General features: G+C 42.3%; 1 pseudogene; it reads right to left on the minus strand.

The window, feature by feature from the left end:
* Window positions 1-8705: 8705 nt before the first annotated feature.
* On the minus strand, window positions 8706-11374 carry LOC130856636 (heterogeneous nuclear ribonucleoprotein A1-like; annotated as a pseudogene).
* Window positions 11375-13956: the final 2582 nt, after the last annotated feature.

The following is a 13956-nucleotide window of genomic DNA, read 5'->3' on the forward strand; positions in this document are numbered from 1 at the left end:
AGGGAATTTATTATTTCACATAATGGAAAAATTTTTCAGAACTATGCTGAAACTTGATATCAGAACTTCAGGCAACAGCTAAACAAAGATGTAATTTATTTTCATCCCTTAGCTCTGCCTTCTAAAATATTGGCTTCATCATAAGACTGACTTCTGTTGTTGATTGACTGAGGCCCAGAGCTCCATGGTTACACACTTTCTCTTCTACATTTTATAGAAAAGAGGGATTCTTTAGCCTAGCATTCCTAAAAAAAGATATGATTGGATTGGATTAGATCACATGTCCATCCCTGGATCTATGAGTGTGGTCAAGTGTGCACTGATCTGCTTCACCCCTGAGTTAGAGTCAGCTTCCCTGGACAAAATGAATACTATGGGGAGAGACCAAAAAAGTTTTCTATTCTTAATATCTGATCTACTCAACTTTATTTCTAATTCTTGGGGGGACCCACATCTTTGTATAGCTGGGACTGGGCTTGTTGTGGGAGTCACTAGATAGATGTAGATTGGACAATGGGTAAGACACATCCAAATGACTCCACTTAGTGGAAAAAGATCCCATCTATCTCAGTGAAAAGCCCCAACCATTCTTTGGGCAGAGATATTCATTTCCTGGAACCAGTGATGATAAAGAAGGGGGTCTGCCTCTACCCTAGGACCTGCCCCACAAGAAGCAAGGCCTGGGACTTCAGAATTTCCTGTAGCTACTGAAATGAGTGATCTAAAACCCTAGATCCCACTTCCTCTTAACTGCTCCAGGAATTAGCCCATTAATTTATTCCCTCTCACTTCTACACAATCAGAATTTCCCTCTCTATTTGATTGTTTCCATGAGTGTACAAACATGCTGCAATTTCTTCTATCTTAAAAAGGTACCTCCCTTGAACCTCACACCTTCCTCTGGTAATTACCACATTTCCCAGCTTCTCTTTACAAAAAATAAAAGATCCCTTTAGGGTTGGGGTGGGCGGACAAAGGGGAAGCAGGGATGAAGTAAGAGAGTAGCATTGACATATGTACACTACCAAATGTAAAACAGTTAGCTCGTGGGAAGTTTCTGCATAACACAGGGAGATAAACTCTATGATGGGTGATGACTTAGAAGGCCAGGATAGGGAGGGTGGGAGGGCATTGTGGGAGAGTGAGGATATGGGGGTATATATATAAATACAGCTGATTTACTTTGGTGTACCTCAAAAATTGGCACAACAGTGTAAAGCAATTATATTCCAATAAAGAGCTTTAAAAAAAAGAAACCCTTTTAAAGTTGTATGTACTAGAAGTCTCTATTCCCTGTCCTCTCATTTTCTCTTAAACCCATTTTAATCAAGCTCATATGCTTATAACTCTACTAAACTGCTCTCATCAAGGTCACCAGTAATCACCACCTTGCTAAATCCAAGGGTTACTTTTCAGCCCTCACCTTTCTCAGCTTCTCATCAGCATTTGGCACAATTGATCATCCCCTCCTTCTTGAAACCCATTTTTCACTTGGCTTCCAAGAACCCACACTCCCCACACTATCTCACTTGCCACTCTTTCTCAGCCCCCTTAGTTGCTTCCTCCTCCTAATCCTAACCTCTAAAGGCAGAGTCACAAATCCGTTCTCTGACATCTTCTCTATTTATACACACTCCCTGAGTAATGTCATTTGTTTAAAAACAATCTATTACATACTGAAGTATTTACGGGGAAAGCAACAAATATCCAGAATTTGCTTTAAAACACTCCAACCCAGGGAAGAGCAGAGGAGGATGGGACAAGACTAACAAAATATTAATAATTGATGAAGCTAGGTGATGGGTACATAGGTGATGGGTATATTATTCTCTCTACCTTTGTATGTGCTTAAATTTTTTTCCATAATTCAAATAAATGAATATAATCTACACACTGAACCCTTCTATATTTATGCTTGCAATCTAGACTCCCACCTCAAGATACCTGCTATTGGAAATTCCCTGGTGGCCTAGTGGTTAGGATTCTGGGCTTTCACTGCTGTGGCCTGGGTTCAGTGCCCGGTTGGGGAACTGAAACCCTGCAAGCTGCCCAGTGCAGCCAAAAAAGAGAGTGAGAGAGAGAAGGAGAGAAGGGGAGAGAGAGCGAGATACCTCCTATTCCTTCTTCCTGAAATGCTCTTTCCTCCAAGCATTGGCATGACTGATGACCTTACTTCATTCTCATCTCTGTTCAGTGGTCACCTATGTAGAGCTTTCAGCAAATATATATCCCCTTTCCTATTTAATTTCCACCTGTTGTATTATACATACATTAGTTTATTACTTGCTTTGTAAGCTACATAAGAGCAGGAATTTTGTCTTGTTTACTACTATATCCCTAACACCTAAAACAATTCACAGCATTGGCAGATAACAAATATCTGTTGAGGGAATGAACGATTGAATGAATGGGTCTTTGATAAGGGTGGAAGGTGGCTCTGCTTTAGAACACTCTAGGATGAGGGGATGCAACTCTTCCCTTCCCCACTGCCAGCCTCTCCCATGCTCACCTGAACCACGCTGTGTCCCTTTAACATCCACAAGGTTTGTTCTTAGGGTAGAGCCAACGAAGTGGGTACAAGTCAAATGGAGCCTGACTGCAGAGTCTGTCTTCATAAAGCAGTTGTGAAAGTTCTGACTGTGAAGGTCATGCCCTGAGAGATGAGGAAAGGAGTATAGGGGTTAGTTTGTTCATATAGGAAAGTGGAAGATAGTTCAGTGGCAGAGAGGACTGGAAACCCCCTAAGAGGACCAGTTGCTCTGGGTGTAGGCCTCCTGCTAGGTGCATCTTTCTTGCTCAGATGATATCCTGAGACCACAGATGACTCAGTGGCTTTCTCCTTCTGAATACACAACTTATCGATAACCCAGAAATAGTCTTGATTCAGGAGGGGCCACTAGCAGTACTTCCAGTTACCTCCTTCCTGAGGGAGAACACCGTTGGGAGAAAGATGGACAATTAGGGAGAATGGAGCTATTTAGTACCATGCTTTTTCCTCTGTCTGCTGGTACCCAATAAACAAGCACCTTTCTCCCGTCTATTAATGGCCTCACATTAGGAGGGACCCTTTCAATTGCCTCTTAAGGATGGATTAGGAAAAAGAAACTTCTTCTATCCTTAATTCTCCTGGCTCGGGAACTGTTCAGAACAAAAGAGAAGCCAATTTATTAAAAAATATTCTCTGTGAGGAGATGCTCTTGTCTGTAGAGAAGCAAAATAAAAACTAGCAGGTTAGCCCTGAAAAGCACTGGGATGCTTGAAGCTCGAGTTTATTGGATATTAGTCAGAAATACTAAGCCATCAGGGCAGACGGAGTCTATTCAAGTGGACATGTTCATTTATTTGCTTAAAACAAATAAAAACTCTTATCTAAGTGAAATAAAAATTGCACACAAGATAATTTCACCGTAAGAGCAATTACCTGGACATCCCTGGGGGTGCAGTTGTTAATAATCTGCCTGCCAATACAGAGGACATGTGTGGGAAGACATTCGGGAACCTTTTTGATGTGGGCCGAGCGGTGGGATTCTTGAGCAGTGGAGGAGCTGAGGGTGCGGGGCGTGGAGACTAATATCACCCTGTTTGGTCCTGAGGGATGGCTGGTTAGCCAAAGACGGGTAAGATTCCTCAGAGGAGGAACAACCTAAGACAGGCACAGCCGCAGAGGGGCCAACAGGGTTGGTGCATAGAACCTTCCTTATATCACCGTGTTTGGCCCTGGAGGATGACTGGTTAGCCAGAGACGGGTAAGATTCCTCAAGGGAGGAACAACCTAAGACAGGCACAGTCGCAGAGGGGCCAACACGGGTGGGGCACAGACCCCTAATATCTGAGAGAGGTCTCCTGCCCCCAGGGCTGTTTTGCTCTCCACCCCCAGCTCAAATCCACACCTGCTCAACTCGGACCCAGGAAGTAAACAAAGATAATTGCCTCAATCATGTGAGGCCTTTGACTGTTTATGAGTGTAACCTGAGAATGTTAGCCCACGAACTCAATAAAAGCAGCCTGGGATGAGTCAGCGGGGCTCTTGATCCGAGAGGTCTTGAGCCCCCCGGTCCCACTTTTCTCTTCAGTCTGTGTCTGTGTCTTCTTCAAGCTTGCGGCACCCGTCACTCGCCTCGAGTCGCCGAGCTGGTCTCGGCAGACATGGGTTCGATCCCTGCTCTGGGAGGATCCCACATGCCTCGGAGCAACTAAGCCTGTGAGCCATGACTACTGAGCCTGCGCTCTAGAGCCCTGGAGCCACAACTACTGAGCCCACATGCTGCAACTTACTGAAGCCCACGTGCCTAGAGCCCATGCTTGGCAACAAGGGAAGCCACCACAATGAGAAGCCTGTGCACTGCAATGAAGACCCAACGGAGCCATAAATAAATAAATAAATAAATGCAATTACCAAAACTTGCAGACTACACAGGGTAATTGAGCTATGTAGAAATCAGCAATTCCTGATTGCTTGCTGGTTGCCCTGAGCTTTTATGATGCCAGTTACCAAAGTGTGGTGACTCAACTATTAGTAATAGTTGAATGGCAATTTATAATAAATAGATAAACTGAATTACAATGATCAGTGGCCCTGAATAGAATATTATGATTATAGCCATTGAAAAAAATCTACAGGTAAGAATGAACTGGATAAGTGCATTAAGTTTTTTATTTGGTTATGCAAAAACACCACGGTACAAAAATTTTGGTGAATGTGGCTTGTCTCAAATAGATCTTCTGTTTGGGACTTATTAGTTTTAAGGGCACCTCTGTCAGCAAATCAGTTTGCCTGGATTTTACCAGAGAACACAAGGTTCAACTCTATGCTACCAACACCTGTTAAAAGTCTGTTGTAGGGAAGTCAAGGAAGGGAGGGATTACGGGGATATGTGTATAAAAACAGATGATTGGTCTTGGTGTACCCCCCAAAAAATAATAAATAAATAAATAAAATTTAAAAAAAAAAGAAAAAAAAGTCTATTGTAATAAGTGCAAAAAGTATTTTTTAACTACAAAGTTAATTTTAAAATTTAAATTCTAACAAAAAGAACTATTTATGGATGATTACATGAGGGACACATTCTTTAAAACATTTTTAAAATATTTATTTATTTGGCTGCACCGGGTCTTAGCTGCTGCATGTGGGATCTGTGTTGCAGCATGTGGGATATTTAGTTGCGGCATGTGGGATCTAGTTCCCAGACCAGGGATTGACCCCAGGCCTCCTGCATTGGGAGGGCAGAGTCTTAACCATTGGACCACCAGGGAAGTCCCAAAACATATTTTTTGAATGCCTGCTATATGCCAGGCACTATGCCAGGTCTTGGGGAAACAGGTGAGCAAAAAAGGAGTAGGCTTTGCCCTCATGGGATCTGCAATTTAGTAAGGAGGCAGATACAAATGGAGTAAGTGTGAAAAAAATTGTGACATTACACTTCTGATCAGTTCTATCAGTTCTAGAAAGGGGATTTGACATAGACTGAGAGGTCAGTGAAAGTTTTCTTATAGAAGCCATGCTTGGCCTATGATATGAAAGACACGTTTACTTTGCAAAACTGGAGTTGGAGATGAACAGAACATTTTAGGCAGAAGAAGGAGGCCCTGTGGAAGGAGCAAGTGCAGAATCTGTCCCTTATGTAGGTACTCTTAACACCATTTACAGGTCAGATCAAAACCACCTGAAGGCTATGTATTGATTTTGGGGTTTTTTTTAAGAGTTTTTGATGTGAAACTTTTCTTCCTTCCTTCCTTCCTTTCTTTCTTTTCTGCATTGGGTCTTTGTTGCTGTGTGCGGGCTTTTTCTAGTTGTGGTGAGTGGAGTCAGCCCTTCATTGTGGTTCATGGGCTTGGTGGCTTCTCTTGCTGCAGACCACAGGCTCTAAGGGTGTGAGCTTCAGTAGTTGCAGCATGCGAGATCAGTAGTTGTGGCACGTGGGCGCTAGAGTGCATGGGCTCAGTAGTTGTGGTTTGCAGGCTCTAGGGCATGCAGGCTTCAGTAGTTCTGGCGCACAGGTTTGGTTGCTCTGAGGCATGTGGGATCTTCCCAGCACAGGGATTGAACCCGTGTCACCCTGCATTATCAGGCAGATTCTTAACCACTGCACTACCAGGGAAGCCCCAATGTGGACTATTTTTGAAATCTTTATTAAATTTGTTACAATATTGCTTCTGTTTTATGTTTTGGTTTTTTTACTGTGAGGTATGTGGGATCTTAGCTCCCTGACCAGGGATTGAACCTGCACTCCGCGCATTGGAAGGCTAAGTCTTAACCACTGGACAGCCAAGGAAGTCCCTACGTATTTGTTAGTATTTGTTACTAGCCATAGTCTCCCTGGAGGCCCAGAGAAAAGACAAAGACCAATCGTTATCACTGTGAAAATTAATAAAGGGAAACCTCACTAGGAGGCCAGAAGAGAGAGCTCTCACTGCAGTAGCACTCCAGGTGGATTAGAGGAGTTGTCAGTTACAGACCCCAGTGAAAGAATCAACAGGAAAGAACCATCAATTACAAGCCCCAACAGGAAAAGATGTACACTGCATCTCCTACAAGAAATTGACTACACCAGCAACTCAGCCAACAAGAAACCATCATCACCCTGAACTCTCAGTTTGCGGCAATGCACTTTCGTTCAAAACAGTCCCTTCCAACTTCCTCCTTTTTCTCAATAAAGTAACATTCCTCTCCTTTGGTTATTGGGTTTTCCTGTGGCTGTTGCTATGGCTTGTTTGTCCCAATTGCAACTCCCCTTCTATTCCTGAATGAAACCATTTTTGCTGGTAAAGTAACTGACAGTTTTATTTTTAAGGTCAACAACACTAACATTTATCAAGCACTTACTATGAGCCATGAACTTTGTTAGAGGTTGTAAAGGAAAATCTACCCTTCTCCTGTGTCTTTCTCCTTTACTCTCACACTACTACGACACTTCGCTTCTGACACCAGATATATGGACTTTCCACACATCAAATAATTCTCCAACACCAGCTGGATGTCCTACTGTTTAACTCAGTTTTGACACTGTCCTGTCAAATCCCACAAGTCAAGGGCTTAGCCTCACAAGACTGCCTGCCCCCTTCAGATGTTAATCACAAGTCCCAGGTTGTCACTTGCACTTCTGACCAACTGGCTGTACATCCAGGTTCGCATGACCCTTCCCTTGGGCTCAATAACGTGCTAGAATGGCTCACAGAAATCTGGGAAACACTTGTTTACTGGTTTATTATAAAGGTTTATTGTAAAGGTTATAATAAAGATTATGGGGTTTCCCTGCTGGTGTAGTGGTTAAGAATCTGTCTGCTAATGCAGCGGACACGGGTTCAAGCCCTGGTCCAGGAAGATCCCACATGCCACGGAGCAACTAAGCCCGTGAGCCACAGCTATTGAGCCCACGCACCACAACTACTGAAGCCTGCACGCCTAGAGCCCGTGCTCCACAACAAGAGAAGCCACGGCAATAAGAAGCCCGCGCACTGCAGTGAAGAGTAGCCCCTGCTCTCCGAAACTACAGAACGCTCATGCAGCAATGAAGACCCAATGCAGCCAATAAATAAAAAATAAAATCAATTAAAAAAAAAAGAATATGAATGAACAGCGAGATGAAAAGATTACATAGGGTCAGGTCCATGGAGTTGGGTGTGCCGCATTCCTGGCATGTAAATGTGCACTAACCCAGGAGCTCTCCAAACCCTGTACATTTGGGATTTTTATGGAGGCTTTATGGTGTAGGCATGATTGATCTTAACTCCATTCCCCTTCCCAGAGGATGGAGGTGGGTGGGGCTGGCAGTTCCCACCATCTAATCGTGGCTCAGTCTTTGTGGCGACCGGCCCCATCCAGGAGCCCACCAAGAGTTGCCTCGTTAGAACAACAACAACAAAAACACTCCTATTGCCCATGATATTCCAAACGATTTAGGAACTCTGTGTCAGGAACCAGAGACAAAGACCAAATATTAGAACAAAAGATGCTCCTAAGTGCTCTTATCACTTGAGAAGTTACAAAGGTTTTAGGAGCTCTGTGCCAGCAACTGGGGGCAGAGAACAATATAAATTTTTTTCTATTATTTCACAGAAGTTTATGGAGATTATCTAATTAATTAAGTCAACAACAACCCTATGACATGAGCCCAATCATCCTCTATTTTATTTTATTTTTTGCTGCATTGGGTCTTTGTTGCTGCACACAGGCTTTCTCTAGTTGTGGTGAGCGGGGGCTACTCTTCGCTGTGATGCGCGGGCTTCTTATTTCAGTGGCTTCTCTTCCGCGGAGCATGAGCTCTAGGGCTCACAGGCTTCAGTAGTTGTGGCACATGGGCTTAGTTGCTCCATAGCATGTGGGATCTTCCCGGACCAGGGATCGAACCCGCGTCCCCTGCATTGGCAAGTGGATTCTTAACCACTGCACCACCAGGAAGTCCCCATCCTCAACTTTTAGATGAAGAACCTGAGACGTGAAGTCATCAAGGTGAGAGAGCAGGTAAGAAATAGCATTTGAAGCCAACAATTTTTACTCCAGAGAACCAAGTACCTAATCTAGTTGCTAGCTGTGACTTGCAAGTTCTTAGGAGACTTATGAACTCACAAGGCACAATGGCACCCTGGAGTTACAATTCTCAGGAATCAACTTTAATAAAGGATTTTATGTGGTCTAAGCCTGCACATGCTAAGGCATTCCCTCTCAGTCCAGCCCCACCTCGTCCATCCCAATCAAATCCTATGTACTAGTAGCATTTAAGCTCTGGTGGACAGAACAGATTTTTGGCCAGGAGAACTAGAAAGAGGAAACCATTAGGCCCAGGTTAAGAACTGTTTTCCTGGGGAGGTGTGAGATTCTTGCTGTCTTTTTTTCTTGTGGCATCTGGAGTGTTGCAATATATAGCACCTTCCCATTAGCCTCTAAAAGCCCTCCAATGGGGACTTCCCTGGTGGTCCAGTGGCTAGGACTCTGAGCTCCCAATGCAGGGGGCTCAGGTTTGATCACCGGTTCAATCCCTGGTCGGGGAACCAGATCCTGCACACATGCTGCAACTAAGAGTTCATATGCCACAACTAAGAAGCCTGCATGCTGCAACTAAAGATCCTGTGTGCCACAACTAAGACCCACTGCAGCCTAAATAAATAATTTTTTTTTAAAAAGGTACTTTGTTAACAGACATCAGATTAAAAAAAAAAAGCCCTCTGATGGCCCCACAAGAAGGCCTGATACCTTCAAAACAAGGCTATTCCTTCCTTGTATTATCTAGCAATACACCAAAAGAAGATAAATCCTGTGAACATTTTTCCCAACCATTCTTCATACTCCAAAGGTGACTGTAAAATATACTATCAAAGAGAATCAAAGAAACAAAAGGAAGAGATATCAGGTCGAGGACGGCAGGCCTTTGCACTCACAGCTGAGTGGCTGGCTTTCTCAGTGAACATGGTGCTCCATTTCAATTTCTAGTTTATTGCATATGTTCTGGCTGTTAGTTACTTCAAATATTTTTTGTTTTGTATGAGTTTAAACACAAATAAATCTGTTCACTAGATCATATATTGTGGGTACACAAACTCCTTAATTTAATAGTTTCCTACTTCATTTTTTTCTGAAAGAGGAGAGCAAAGAAAATTGTACCATATTTAAGAACTTATAGCTGTAGGCAACAGCTCCATATTTAGATACTGAAAATAAAATACTCAAATTTCAGTTCAGTACTCTTTTTTTTTTGAGGGTATTAAATTGTTTATTGATTACACATGATAATGGATGATACACAAGTTTCATTCCCATCTGTAACTTCATCTGGTACCATAATTCAATTTAGATATATTGCATAGGATGTGCCAACAATCATATTGATAACCAAAAAACTCTATGACTTTGCTTGGGTGACCCTTTTAAAGGTGAACTCCAGGTCACAACATAGTAACTGTCAGTTCAACTGCGCCACAGTTTCTGAAGACAACAGCTTTTCCACCAAAGCAGATTGTAAGTAAACTTCAAATGGAACCTGGCATCACCCTGAAGGAATTCTAACCTCACACTATTGCGGTAATTTACCAAAATGGCTTCAGAGTAGACTAACTTTACACAGTACATTTTAAAAAAAGACACATTTATTCAGTGTCATGATCAGACTATTACATTTAGCAATCAACAGCATGGGTGCAAAAAAAAAAATCTACATTAAAACTCTTTGTTGGAATGCTTTACACTTTCCACAGAACAGAAGCTAAAATAACCTGTTATACAATTAGCCACAAATACAGTCCTCAAGGGTTTCTTTTCCCCATGCACATGAGTATCACCTAAAACATGTCTTCTTTGTAGCAGCTAGGCCATGCCACCACTGTGCTTGGCTGAGTTCACAAATCTGTTGTAACCTGTAGCCTCCCTGTCACTTCTCTGGCTCTCCTCTCCTGCTAAGCTTTGTTTCCTGGCAGTAATGAAAACCTCTGCCACTGCCATGGCTACTGCTGCTGCTGCTGGAACCGCCATAGCCACCTTGGTTTTGTGGTTTGGCAAAGTATTGGCCTCCACCGCCATACAGGCCAGAGCTTCTGCCTCCAAGGTTTCCTCCTTTCATGGGTCCAAAATGTGAAGAGTGATTGTTGTAATCGCACAAATCATTGTAGCTTCCACCACCTCCAAGACTGCTTCCTTCATTACCAAATCCATGATAGCCATCCCCACGGCCACCATATCCACCACCGTTGCAGCTGCCACCAAAGCCACCTTGACCACTGAAGTTTCCTCCATGACCAAAGTTGTCATTCCCACCAAAACCACCTCCACGACCACCACCAAAGTTTCCAGAACCACTTCGACCTCTGACTGGATGAAGCACTAGCCATCTCTTGCTTAGACAGGGCTTTCCTTCCTTCACAGTTGTGGCTGTTCACAGTGTGGTATTTCTGAATGGCAATCTTGTCTACGGAGTCATGAACCTCAAAGGTTACGAAAGCAAAGCCTTTCTTTTTGCCACTGCCTCGGTCAGTCATGATTTCAATCCCTTCAATTTTCCCATACTGTTCAAAATAATCTCTCAGGTGGTGTTCCTCAGTGTCTTCTTTAATGCCACCAACAAAAATCTTTTCCACAGTTACGTGGGCACCAGGTCTTTGAGCATCTTCTCTTGAGACGGCCTTCTTTGGCTCCACAACTCTCCCATCCACCTTGTGTGGGCTCGCACTCATGGCCGCAACCCGCCTCCTCCACGGTGGCGTAGGTGACACACCCGAAGCCTCTGGAGAGCTTGGAGTGTGGATCCCTCATTACCACACAGTCTGTGAACGTTCCTCATGGCTCAGAATGGCTCCTCAGAGTCCCATCGGTTGTTTCAAAGCTCAAACCTCCACTGAAGAGCTTCCGCAGGTGTTCGGGCTCTTTGGGAGACGCTGACTTAGACATGACCGCAGTGGAGCGGGGAGACGTCAACGATGCTTACTCGGCAGCGTCCACGGGCAGAAAAGCAGTTCAATACTCTTAAATGTACCAAGCTAGTTTATTAACTATGAGCCACGTACTGAGCAAAGAATGAAACAATGTTAACATATGTTAAAATACTCATTTTAGAGATCAACATTTAACACACTTTCTTGATTTTTGGAACCCCTTTCAGTGTAACCTCTACACTAGTAAAACTAGTAAAACATTTTAGTTAAGCGTATTTCTAAATATGTTATTATTATAAAGTTCATTTTTAACACAGTTTTTTATTATGTTTATGATATAGAGAGATAAATTTAAACTTTTTCCAATTTGACAATTGACATACACTGTTTAACTTCTTTCAACTTAATTTTTTAAGAAAATTCACAGTTTATCAACATATAAATTTTAAAATGATACGTTTGCTGACCAAATACATTACAAAGTGGAAAATAAGCAAAATCTTTCTTCCTGACCAATTTTTAAGTTACTATGGGTTAAAAATCAAGAATTATTTGATTCTATGTGGTGGGGTTGTTGACTGCCAGATAAGAGCTGCCTGACTCATGGAAGTAATTTGGGAGTTTTCCAAATTTTTATAAACAAAAATAAACTATTACTTTTAAGGATAAATTTTTCCTGTAATTTGTGTGCACATGCATATGTGTTTACACAGGGGAAGTGTCTTCTGTGTCTGCAGTTATTTGGAAAATTTGGGGGCAAAACCAAAAATGAACAGAGATTGACTTAATTAATTTTGTTAACATCTAAATGCAATGCATTTTCAAAATGCAATGAACAGAGCTAGGATAAGCAGGCTGGCCAGTGCTTTACAAGTATGCAATTTTATCTTGAATCCTCAATATGGAAGCAATGAGATTTCTGGGAACCCAGTTCGAGTTTTACTGGCTGTGCAATTTATCTCCTGGAGACCAGCACAGATAGTCTGATATTCTCCTACTTCAATCCATGGACTTTCAAAAAAGTCTTGTCTGCAGGTGAGAGTGTACTGTTAGGCATAATTTGTAATACGTAATATGGATTTTAAAAAAAAATTCTTGATTTTTAAAAGTCTTTTGGAAATTTGGAATTGGTAGTGAATAGAGAATACCTATATGCCTTTTAAAAAAAATTTAGTAAAGTATAGTTGATTTACAATGTTGTGTTAATTTCTGCTGTAGAGAAATGTGATTCAGTTATACATATATGCATACATTTTTTCCATATTCTTTTCCATTATGGTTTATCACAGCATATTGAATTCCCTGTGCTATACAGTAGAACCTTGTTGTTTATCCACTCTGTATATAATAGTTTGCATCTACTAATCCCAAACTCCCAATCCATCCCTCCCCCAACCCCCTCCCCCTTGACAACCACAAGTCTGTTCTCTATACCTGTGAATCTGTTTCTCTTTCTCAGGTAAATTCATTTGTGTCATATTTTAGATTCCACATATAAGTGATATCATATGGTGTTGGTCTTTCTCTAACTCACTTATTGTGATAACCTCTAGGTTCATCGATGTTGCTGCAAATGGCATTGAGAATACCTATATGCTTTAAAAGGCTTTGAAAATTATCAAGTTCACTTATTTAATTCATGCAATTAATATTTATTGACAGCTACTATATGCCAGGCACTGTTCCAGGCACTTGGAATAGGTCAGTGAGCAAACTGGACAAAGTTCCTTGTGGTGCATATCATAGGAAAGACAGAACACAGCAATGAATCCAATAAATAAGCAAAGTAAATAATGTTAGTTGGTGATAAGTAAAATGGAATTAAAAAAAAAATAGAACTGAGCAAGGATCGCTAGTGCCTGCGAGGGTTTTGTCATTTTAAGGAGCATGGTCAAGGTAGATCTCATTTAGCGGGGACATTTGTTCAAAGACTTGTAGAAAGAAGTGGGATTTAGCCATGTGATTACTGGGGGAAGAGGCTCCTAACTAAAGGAACTAACATGTGCAAAGCCTCCAAGGCAGCAATGTCCCTGGTGAGAAAGATGAAGAGACCCGTGTGACTGAAGGAGAGCGGATGGAGCTGACAGGAGAGGCGGCCGGCCCAGAGCAGGTAGAGCTGTACCAGCCATGGTAAGGACCTTGCTTTTTACTCTCCATCAAGATGGCTCAGTCTCGGCACTACTGACATTTTGGGCTGGATATTTCTTTGTTGTGGAGGACTGTCCTGTGCATTTTAAGATGCTAAGCAACATCCTTGGCTTCTCTCCACTAGGTGCCAGTAGCACCCTGCCAGTGAGACAACCCCAGATGTCTCCAGCCAATGTCAAATGTCCCCTGGAACAAACGCTCCTCCCCTCTGACCCTGGTCATGAACCTCTACCCTTCAGCATCTTCCCCAGTTTCACTCCCTGAATTTCTATCATCTGTATTTTCACTTTTACATGATCAAGATGGGAAATATTTACATCCAAGCTTCTGCACTTTGTCTATAAGTTGATTCCAAAAGTGGACATCAACGACATAATACTTCTATTGTTTTGGCTATGATATTATTATTCAGAGCAAAACCAAATCATAAATTCTAAATTTCCTTTCTTG

Source organism: Hippopotamus amphibius, chromosome 1, assembly GCF_030028045.1.
Source record: "Hippopotamus amphibius kiboko isolate mHipAmp2 chromosome 1, mHipAmp2.hap2, whole genome shotgun sequence".
NCBI lineage: Eukaryota > Metazoa > Chordata > Mammalia > Artiodactyla > Hippopotamidae > Hippopotamus > Hippopotamus amphibius.